We start from the raw sequence: 11954 nt of genomic DNA on the forward strand, positions 1-11954 counted from the left end.
GTTGTCTAGTTATTTCCTTAGGCTAAATTCCTAGAAGAGAATACTGAGCCAAAGGGTCAAAGGATAGACTTAAAATTTTTTTTTGGCTTTGAGAAGAATTAGGACATATATCTACTTGTAAGTCTCCTCCATTTTTCAATACGACATATTTTAAACATTCACTGTAGTTAAATACACAGTGTCTAGCACTAGTTACATCTTTCTAAAACTACAGTCATTTGTGACCACCCACACCATACCTGCACACCACAAGTACTATAATATGTTTTATATATTTAAACAGTCTACTCCCTTTTTTTCTTTTTTGGCTTTGCTGAGCAGCTTGTGGGATCTTAATTCCCTGACCAGGGATTGAACCTGGACCCTCGGCAGTGAAAGCACCGAGTTCTAACAACTGGACCACCAGGGAATTCCGCCATTTTTAAACTTAGGTTTTAAAGGGAATCTTTTTCTGTCTGATTGTAAATAGAGAGTAGGCATCAAAAACTTCAGTGAAAGCAAAACAATGTTAGTAAATTCCAGACTGATTCTCTTCCCTGCAGAAGGAGGCTCCAAGTGAGGATAGGCTTATTTTTAAAGCTTTTGGTACCTAAGTGTCATTCTCCAGAAAGCAGTGCAGGACTTTACATTCTTGGTAGTAGTGTCTGCAGATGCCCTTACTCTCACCAACCCTGAGAATCAGGGTCGCCATCTTCCTGACCTCACACCTTTTGTGGAAAAGTAGGCTGGGGCACTAGGCTGTGACTTGAGAGAAAGAAGAGGAAATGGTAATGGAGACAGAGAAGGAGTGGTTAGGTAGCAGGGGAATCCAGAGGGTGGTGGGCAGAAACTGAGTTTAAGGACAATGTCAGGAAGGTGCAGAGCCCACTTCGTGCCTTATCTCTGCCTAAGATCTTGGGTCAGACAATGATTTCTTACATATGACACCAAATGCACAAGCAACAAAATAAATTGGACTTCATCAAAATTAAAAACATTTGCTCTCCAAATGGCACCTCAAGAAGGTGAAAAGACAAGCAACAGAATGAGAGCAAATATTTGAAAATCATATATCAGATAAAGGACTTGTATCCAGAATATATAAAGAACTCTTATAACTTGGGACTTCCCTGGTGGTGCAGTGGTTAGGAGTCTGCCTGCCAATACAGGGGACACGGGTTTGAGCCCTGGTCCGGGAAGATCCCACATACCATGGAGCAATTAAGCCTGCGCACCACAACTACTGAGCCTGTGCTCTCCAGCCCATGAACCACAACTACTGAGACCGTGTGCCACAACTACTGAAGCCCGCGCACCTAGAGCCCATGCTCTGCAACAAGAGAAACCACAGCAATGAGAGACCCGCACACCTCAACGAAGAGTAGGCCCCACTCTCCACAACTATAGAAAGCCCACACGCAGCAACGAAGACCCAATGCAGCCAAAAGTAAATAAATAAAAATTAAATTAAAAAAGAACTCTTATAACTCAATAATGACAATTTAAAAATGGGTTACAGTCCCATAAATCTCTGAACCTCTGCTCATTTTTTAGTCTATTTTTTCTCAGTTGCCAAGATTGGGTAATTTCTGTTCATCTACCTTTAAATTCACTGAATCTTTCCTCTGTCTTCTCCATTTTCCTGTTACGCCAATCCATTGAGTTTTAAATTTTGATTATCGTATTTTTAAGTTCTAAAGTTTCTGTTTGGTTCTTCTTTATAACTTCTATTTCTTTGCTAAGACTATTAATTTTTTCATCTGTTTCAAGAAAGTTTTTCCTAGGGACTTCCCTGGTGGTCCAGTGGCTAAGACTCCACGCTCCCAATGCAGGGGGCCCGGGTTTGATCACTGGTCAGGGAACTAGATCCTACATGCTGCAACTAAGAGTTTGCATGCCTCAACTAAAGATCCTGCATGCTGCAACTAAAAAGATTCCACATGCCACAACTAAAGATCCCACATGCCACGACGAAGATCCTGCATGCCGTAACTAAGACCTGATGTAGCCAAGTAAATATATAAATAAATAAATATTAAAAAAAAGAGGTTGTCCTTGCTTGTTGCAGCATTTTTAATATTTACTTTGAAATACTTGTCTGTTGTAAATATATATCATATATTCCAACATTTAGGTCGTCTTGAGTGTTGGTGTCTGTTGAGTGTCTTTTCTTATTCAATTTGAGATTTTCCTGGTTCTTGGTATAAGTGCTTTTCTATTGTATCCTAGACATTTTGGGTATTACGTGATGAGACTCTGGATTTTATCTAAATCTATTTTAATGGATATCCTCTGATGCTGTGCCAGTGGGGGAAAGAGGGTGCTGCCTCACTGTTGTCAGGTGGAGGTAGAAGCCCAGTTTCCTCACTTGGCTTCTGTTGACATCTTCTTAGTGCTGGATAGGGTTGGGAGTTCGGGCTACCTGCTAGGCCTCTTCTAACACACATTGACTGGGAGAGTGTGAAACACATTATTACTGCTTCCATTTGGTTTCCAGTGACATTGTGATGGAGAGCTGAAAGTCCCAGGTAAAAGTCCCAGCTCACCAACAGGGAATAAACCTACCTAAGGGGGTAAAAGACCTGTACACAGAAAACTATAAGACACTGATGACAAGAAATTGAAGATGACACAAATAAATGGAAAGATACACTGTTCTCATGGATTGGAAGATTTAATGTTGTTAAAATGACCATACTCCCAAGGCAATCTACAGATTGCAATCACTATCAAAATACCAATGGCATTTTTCACAGAACTAGAAAAAATAATTCTAAAAGTTATAGAGAGACACAAAAGATACTGAATATTCAAAACAATCTCAAGAAGGAAGAACAAGCTGGAGGCACCATAATCCTTGATTTCAGACTATATGACAAAGTTACAGTAATCAAAACATAATGGTACTGGCACAAAAACAGACACACAGATCAATGGAACAGCATAGAGACACAAGAAATAAACCTATGCTTATGTGATCAATTAACCTATGACAAAGGAGGCAAGAACATACAATGGGGAAAAGGCAGTTTCTTCAATGAACTGGGAATAAGATGACACAGGAGTTACTGTTAATGCTGTGATCTGGACATTGTGATTATGTCAGAAAATTTACTATTTTTTAGAATAGTACACTGAAGTTTGTGGGGGTAATAAGACAAAATGACCATGATTTGCTTTAAAATACTTCAGGGAAAAAAGAGGGATGGATAAAGCAAAAGTGACAAAGTTGAAAATTCTAGAATCTGGGTATGAAGAGTTAATTATATTGTTTTTATCTTTTTTTTTTGTGGTATGTGGGCCTCTCACTGTTGTGGCCTCTCCCGTTGCGGAGCACAGGCTCCGGACGTGCAGGCTCAGTGGCCATGGCTCACAGGCCCAGCCGCTCTGCTGCATGTGGGATCCTCCCGGACCGGGGCACGAACCCGTGTCCCCTGCATCGGCAAGCGGACTCTCAACCACTGCGCCACCAGGGAAGACCCGTATGTCCAAGTCTTGGTTGTGGGAAGGGAGAAGCAGGCTGACCCCTTCCTGCCAGGAGGTGGAAGTGTGGCTCTTCAGAAGCAGTGGCGGAGCCTGGCCCCTGGGAGAGGAACTGCATACCTGTGCTGGGTGCAGCTCCAGGGTGACACGGGACCCTCACCCTGCAGTGAGGGAAGCAAACGGGAAAGACCAAGGCCGGGGAAGGGTAGGTCGCCTTGGGGCGAGGCAGCCTGCTCTTCTGTATTTTTAGCCAAGGAGAAGGTATCACCTCGGAGGAGGGAAGGGATAGAGTGGGAAATGGTGACCAGGGGCAGTGGACCACTTGAACCTCTGGATGTGAACTAGAATTTTCTAGTACCCCTTTGGGTCTCCTACCTGAGACCTGATAGCAGGAGGCTGAGGCACTGGGCTTCCCTGAGCAGGCAGGTGGGGCAGGGAAGTCCTCAGGCGACAGAGGGACACCTGCAGAGAGAAATGGGGAAGAGCCTGGGAGTTCACTGGAGTCAGCTATTTGGGGAAAGGAGTATGTCCATATCTTTGTGGGGGGAGGGTTGTCTTCTGGCAGAAGCAATAGGTGGGTCACCTGGGAAGGTGCTTGTGGTAGAGACATCAGGGTGGCAATTCTCATGTTACCCCCTCCCCCAGGCCCCTTTGTCCTTTGTTGTGTTACTCTCCATCTGCACCTCCACCCCCCCATCCTTTCTCACTTTTCCCTACCCTGCTTTGTAACCTGGGAGACTGACCTCCTTGGATTGATCACTGGGAGGGGGGACTTGCTGGCGGCGGCTCATCGGGTTTGGCTAGTGGGAGGCACGAGGGGGAGACCTGCTGTGGAAGGAGAGAGGATGGGGTGCTTCTCTCACATTCCTTCCCTGTCAGTGTTGGGGTCCTCCCCTTGTCCCCTCAGGTCTGGTGTGTGTGTGTGGGGGGGGGTAAAGGCTGCCCAGTGCCTCAGAATCCCCTGCTGTTCCCTTCACCCAGTCCTCGCAGGGGCTGGACGAGAGCTGAGTTTCTCATGGGCTGGGGGCTCTGGGTGAGGGGCGGTGGGGAGATCCCTCCCCCCTCGCTCAGGACTGTGCTCTTCCTCAGCACAAGCTGGAGGGTGGAGTCTCCAGCTTCACCCTCATCTTCCAGCCTCCTGGGATTCAGCCTTCAACTCCTCCCTCTACCTTTGAAGCCCCGGTTCCAGCTCTCTGAGTCAATGCCTTCTCAGCAAGGAAGACGTCTCCCCAGAGAGGTCAGGCTCCCACCAGCCATTTTCAGCTTCGTTCCAGGAATTCGGAATTTCCCCAGGGGAGCCAGAGCTGAAACTGACGGCCCAGGGCCTCCCTTAGCTGTGTTTTATCTTTGGTGTACCTGAGGGGTCCCATGTTTTGTGATTTTCTCCACGTCTTCTGTTCTGTCACGTGTCCAGGCTGTGAGGCTGCCTGAAGCAAGAGACTTCCTTTTTCTTCCCGAGGTGCTGTTAATAAATGCCCACTGAACCAGTGAGTGTAGGGAGTGTGTCCTATAGCCTTTTAGTACGGATGCCAGGAGAGGTGAAGGGGGGGGGCAGGTGGAGGAGGAAAGCTTTTGATTTGGGGGAAATGGCAGAGCCAAGGCTGGGCCTTTTGCAAAGTCAGGATGTACGTGTGTGTGTGTGTGTGTGTGTGTGTGTGTGTGTGTGCGCGCGCGCGCGTGCACACGCAGGTTAGTGAGGAGGGGTCCATGAAGGGGGAGATCCTCACCTTCTCAGGCTTCAGGGAGCAATGCGATTGGGGAGCGTCGTGGGATAGACGAGTGAGTGGGGACTGGGTTGGATGGAGATGCTGTCGTCCCAGCACTGTCCTGTGGGAATTCAGTTTTGTTCTTAAAACGAACACTATTTTATAAAAAATAAATAAATAAAATAAAAATAATAGATAAAATGAATAAGAGCTAACTCTTCAGTAAGTCAGTAAATATTTGAATTAAGTGCCCCCACCCCAGGACACTCCCTGGTGTCCCTTCCTGTCCTAACTACCCTTTAGCAAGGTAGGGAACCCATCTGACTTCTGCCACCACAGACGCATTTGCCTGTGCTTTAACTTCGTATATCAGGGATCCTGTAGCGTGCAGCCTTTTGCGTCTGGTTTCCTGTGTCCCGGTCCACTTTTCTAAGATTCCTTGTCTGCTTCTCCATTCCTTCCCTCAGTGTCTCCACCCGGGAAGCGCTCTGCCAGTCCACCCCGCTGGCCACAAGGGGGCAGCAGAACCCCGTGGAATCTGGGCTGACCCAGCGGGGCAACGCTTCTCTTGGCCCCTGGGCTCCTCCCACCCAGGTAGCACCCTCTTCCTGGGCTGCCTCCCAGGCAGCTGCTGCAGGTGGTTCTGCTGCTTCCCTCTCTGACACCTGCTGCTTTAGAGAGGATTTCTGGACTGGAAGTTTGGAGCTTGGGTCTCCAACCTCTTTGGATCACCCGCTCCTTCTGGTAATATATTTTGAACATGCAGCTATCAAATACACACAAATGTACAGATTATAAAAACAAACACAAGTAACACATGGAAAGAGATAAAACTAAAGCATTTATAACAGAACTTTGAATATTTCTTCTGCCTCCCCTCCTGCCCCCAGATCCCTGGAGCACCCCTGGGGCTGGTTCACCCCTACCTGGTGGCCCCTGGTTAGAGCTCAGCTGAGCTTTTTTGGGGGGTGGGGTGGAGCCTGTGGATTTGACACACAAAGGTCTGACCCTGGGCAGGTCCCCTCATATTGCTGAACTTCTATTTCCCAGCTGTAAAATGAGGAAAGTTAAACTTTCCTCTGAGGATTATAATAAAGTATGTAACGTTCAGAGTAAAATGGAACTGGGTGAACAGTGTGCCTGAGTAGTTGGTGACACTCATTAGAGAGCAGGGCCCAGCCTCAGGGCTTCAGCCTGCAGCTCAGCCTGTGGAGACAAGTCTCCTGACATGAAGGAACAGGGCGGGCATCCTGGGGGCTGTTGGAATCGGCCTCTGAGGGTTGGTCAGGGCCTCTCCTGCCTTTACTGCCAGGTCTCTCTCCTCTGATTCTCTCAGGGACAGAGGCCAAAGCGCCAGAACTCCAGGCCTTTCCTGTACGTTGGCGCTCAAATCCCTCCGAGCAAGACTTGCCTGATTAACTCTTGACTGTGGGTGGGCCTGACCTATGGGATTGAGAGACTGAGTAAATACTTCCCAGGTTGCTGAGTGGGTCACCCATGTGGGCAGTACAGTAACTTTCTCTGCAAAATTCACTGACATCTCAGTGACTAGGGAACGTGCTTGAGACACTCTGGGCAGATGTGTTCATTCAGGTGTCCTGTCCCAGATGTGCCAGGGCTGAATGCCAGGGGGATCCTACCCCTTCCTTCTTTCCCCTTCCTCCCTCCTTCCCTCCCTCCCTCCCTCCCTCCCTCCCTCCCTTCCTTCTTTCCTTCCTTCCTTCCTTCCTTCCTTCCTCTTTCCTTTCTTATACTATCTTTGTGTTTCCTTTCCTATTAATCTCTTATTATCTTTTGTTTATTCATTATTGTAATAAAATTTATTACATTTTCCATAAGAATGTCTTTCTCCCCAGTCTCCCTCCTTTACCTTTATACATCTCAGGGCTCAGGCAGGAGTGATGCGTCTTCATGTCCCCAGGAATCTCAGACTTTGGAAGCAGAGTAGATTGTCTACTCAGAGGGTGGTGGGGTAGGTGCTATGGTCCAGGTGGGTTCTGCAGCCAACCTCTGGGTGGACCCGGGCAGCACCCACTCTTGGGAATGAGTAAGGGGCCTAAGGAAGTCTGTGAGCCACCTTTGGTTGGATATTTCAGTTTTGGAGATGACAGCCTATTCTGGGAGGGGCTGTCCTTCCTCAGCAGAGGGGCAGAAGTGCAGGTTCAGAGGAAGGTCATGGCCCCAATTGTGCCCTTGGGGCTCTGCTCAGCAGGCTTCCAGGGCAGAGCTTAGCCCACCAGCCAGGGCCATCGTTGTTAGAGAAGGAGGGAAACACTTTAATGTTGAAATAAAATCATTGCCTGGTGTGTGTGTGTGTGTGTGTGTGTGTGTGTGTGTGTGTGTGTGCGCGCGCTCCTATTTTTTAAAAAAATAAGTATCAAAGGAGTTGTTTAAACTTTTCCAACAGTGTAAATTAATCCAGTGAACACTTCAACTTAACAGTGTCAAGTAAAATAAGCTGTACCAGATTGCATGTTTAAGAAAAAAGGGAATTAATTCTTTCCATCCACTATGACATTTTTAAATTAATTTTTATTGGAGCATATTTACTTTACAATGTTGTGTTAGTTTCTTGCTGTACAGCAAAGTGAATCAGTCATCTGTATACATATATCCACTCCTTTTTAGACTTCCTTCCCATTTAGGTCACCACAGAGCAATGAGTAGAGTTCCCTGTGCTATACAGTAGGTTCTCATTAGTTATCTATTTTGAACATAGTAGTGTATATATGTCAGTCCCCATCTCCCAGGTCATCTCACCCCGACTTCCTTTCTTGGTAACTATAAATTTGTTCTCTACATCTGTGACTCTATTTCTGCTTTGCAAATAAGTTCATCTCTACCATTTTTCTAGATTCTACATATAAGTGATATTATACGATATTTGTTTTTCTCTTTCTGACTTACTTCACTCTGTATGACAATCTCTAGGTCCATCCACGTCTCTGCAAATGGCACTATTTCATTCCTTTTTATGGCTGAGTAATATTCCATTGTATACATGTACCACATCTTCTTTATCCATTCGTCTGTTGATGGACACTTAGGTTGCTTCCATGTCTTGGCTATTGTAAATAGTGCTGCAATGAACATTGGGGTACATGTATCCTTTCGGATTATGTTTTCCTCCAGATATGTGCCTAGGAGTGGGATTGCTGGATCATACAGTAATTCTATTTTTAGTTTTTTAAGGAACCTCCATACTGTTCTCCATAGTGGCTGTACCAATTTACATTTCCACCAACCGTGTAAGAGGGTTGCCTTTTCTCCACACCCTCTCCAGCATTTATTGTTTGTAGATTTTTTGATGATGGCCATTCTGAGCAGTGTGAGGTGATACCTCATTGTAGTTCTTTTTTTTTTTTTTGCGGTACACGGGCCTCTCACTGTTGTGGCCTCTTCCGTTGCGGAGCACAGGCTCCGGACGCGCAGGCTCAGCGGCCATGGCTCACGGGCCCAGCCGCTCCACGGCATGTGGGATCCTCCCGGACTGGGGCACGAACCCGTGTCCCCTGCATCAGCAGGCCGACTTTCAATCACTGCGCCACCAGGGAAGCCCCCTCATTGTAGTTTTGATCTGCATTTCTCTAATAATTAGTGACGTTGAGCAGCTTTTCATGTGCTTCTTGGCCATCTGTATGTCTTCTTTAGAGAAATGTCTATTTAGGTCTTCCACCCATTTTTTGATTGGGTTGTTTGTTTTTTTGTTATTGAGCTGCATGAGCTGCTTGTAAATTTTGGAGATCAATCCCTTGTCAGTTGCTTCATTTGTAAATAGTTTCTCCCATTCTGAGGGCTGTCTTTTCATCTTGTTTATGGTTTCCTTTGCTGTGCAAAAGCTTTTAAGTTTCATTAGGTCCCATTTGTTTATTTTTGTTTTTATTTTCATTACTCTAGGCAGTGGGTTGAAAAAGATCTTGCTGTGATTTATGCACTGTAACATTTTAAGAATCACAGTTCATTTTACATCACCATTGCTTTATGGCTTAGGTGTTTATCTGAAACTCTTTTGAAAGCACTTGAAGCCAATTAAAGATAAGAGGTACTATGTGGCTGTTAGAGAAGAAAGTAAACTATTAACCCCACTAGCATTAGGATAATTTATACCTTGAGAAAGAAAAATCATCTGTGGCTAGGGAGCAGCCTTTCTTGTTAAAGCAGCTGGAACATGACCCTGATGTCTGGGAGAGGGCAGTGAAGTATGTTGTTTGACATCCATCTTGCCAGTGTGTTCCAGTGTCCTTCCAGTGTCCTTCCAGTGTGCTTCCAGAAAATCTTCCCTGTACTTTGTCATCCCTGCTGCTCTTCCCCTCCCAGTATGGAATCAAAGGGCTGGCATTCAGGGTGAGATAGGCTTTCCCGCCAGATCATCTCGTGGCATTACGGAGTCCAAGGTCCCTTTTTGCTCCTGCTTCCTGTGGAGTTGTGTGTGGAGCAGGGGGCTGAGCTGGGTGGGGTTTGAGGGCTGGAGGTGGTGGGTGGGGCAGCCTCCCTGCATCTCTAGCCCTCCGTCCTCTGTGAGGGGCCTGGACTAAGTGTCCTCAGTGGCAGGGCTCTTATCTTACTTCATGTCTGTGTGCATGTGTGAAAATGATGTGGCGTAAATTCGATTTGTGTGACTCAGTTCCTGGCACTTAGTAGGTATTCAGTCAAATTTAGTTTTCATAAAATTCCTCTAATGTTTCTCAGGCCTTGAAAAATCTCCTTGTGGGGAAAGGATTGGTGGAGGTAGTGGGGGCTGAAGTTTAGGCAGACCCGGAGGCTAATATTTGTTCTCATCTAATTAGGTACTTTTGTGTTAATGTGGATTTTCCAAATACTCCCGAGTGTAAGTAGATATTAGCAAAGATGGGATTTTGTGGGATGACAAAGGGGGCTGTGTTCGGGTATATCCAGAATTCTGGGTAATAGGTCATGCCAGACTTCGGGCAGAAACCAAGCATCCCAGGCATCAGCGGGTCGGTCAGTCCTTGTTCCATGAAGGTAAATATAACAGGCCGTTCAGAACAACCCAGAGTGAACGCAGGTTGAGAGAGATTTGCTGGGTGTGTGGTTGTCAGTCTGAGATTTGATTTCCTCGACTGTAGAATGAGGATAATAATGACAACCGCCAGGCAGAAGTGAGGTGTGAGAGACACTAGGAAAGTCACTTTACTGTGAACCCCCCACGCTGGGCAGGCTTGAGGAAGCATCAGAAGTGGTTGAAGCTGATGGTTCTGGCCAGGGCTGTACTCAGTGATGCGTTTATTTCTGGGGTAGATAAGAAAAAAGAGGGGCAGATGGTGTGGCTCTTGCATCTGTCCAGGGGCTGACTTTCAGGGTTAACGGTCTTTGTGTTTCTGTGGACTAAAATGTTTTCTGAAAATGGGCGAGGCTGAGTAGCCCATGCGCTGCTGAAGAGACTCCTGAAAATGAGCTCAAGTAATGTTTATTGAGTGTTTACTACGTGCTGGACAGCTGAACAGGACACACAGTGGCTCCTCTCCTGGATTCCCCAGACATTCCTCACCTGAGCACAGGTCAGGGCTGTGGAGGAGACAGGGTGCAACCAAAACCCCAGAAGCATGTGTATGGGGCCCACAATGGGGTTCGGGAAGTCAGCAAAGGGTCCCCCGAGCAAGGTCATTTTAGGTGAGAGCTGGACGTGAGGAGGTTGGGGGAGGAGGGGGCGGGCAGGAGCATCCAGTGGCTGGTGAGGAGGTCCTCGGCTGGGAAGGCTCGGGGAACTGGAGGATCTCACCTGAGGCCAGTAAGGGAGCACCTGGGAGAACCAGGGGATGAGGTCAGAGAGGACGTTGGAGGCCTGGGAGCCACAGAGGAGAGGTTAAGCGGGGAGGTCCCTTGAGGGGTGAGCCAGAGAGTTGACAAGAGACGATGTGAGAGGATCATGACCTTGGAAGGCAAATGAACTGGAGGAGGCGAGGCTGGAGGTGGGGTGGGGGTGGGGAGACCCACGAGGAGACCACTGCTTGAGGCAGCTGAGAAATGAGGGTGGCTTGGAAGTCGGTGCTGGCCGTCGACGTGAATTTGTGAAAAATCTTGAACTTTTTGGAAGTAGACTGGGTGGGAGAGTGGGGTATGAAGAATGCCTCTCAAGTTTCTGGCAGAGAAAACTGGGGGAACACAGGTGCCCTTTACTCAGTAAGCAAACTGCAGGTGAGGGAGGGGCAGGAGAGGAACTGCCAGTCTCCCTGGTTTTTCTTTGGAGACCAGCCTTTCCTGGTGTTCACTGCAGCCTGTCAGGGAGGGGTCTGAATGGCTGTACCCAGGCCACGGGTGATATAAAGCCTGAACAAGTCTTAGGGCACTGTCCATTCAGCATGGGCAGGGCCAGGGTCCTGGAGCTGGTTGTGGAAGCTCCTGAGGCTGCCAGGTTGTGGGGAGCTCCTGGGTCATCTGTTGGGGAAGAAGAGAAAACAGCCACACTGGGGGCTGTGTTCCGGTGCAGTTTACCGGCTGACATTGATCGTCTCAGCAGTGAGCCCCTGGGGCACACAGACCAGGCAGGGGGCCAGCTAGTACCCTTGGCTGTGCCACACACACAGTCCCCACTGCCGAGGTTAGGCGCCAACCCGGAGGGCAGCACTTGTCCAAATTACGGTTACCGAGTCTGTGAGTCTATCTGTCCCGCTCAGGGTGGTTTCAGCTTACTTGTATCTACTCTCTTTTACTGCTCTGATCATGCTGTTTCCTTTGTGATCGCTGGGTGACTGTCCAGAGGACAGGGCAGAGTCTGCTGGGATTGCTTTTTCCAAGTTTCACTTTCAAATAGTGGAAGGAACCAGA

Source organism: Delphinus delphis, chromosome 10 (genome assembly GCF_949987515.2).
Source record: "Delphinus delphis chromosome 10, mDelDel1.2, whole genome shotgun sequence".
Taxonomy (NCBI): domain Eukaryota; kingdom Metazoa; phylum Chordata; class Mammalia; order Artiodactyla; family Delphinidae; genus Delphinus; species Delphinus delphis.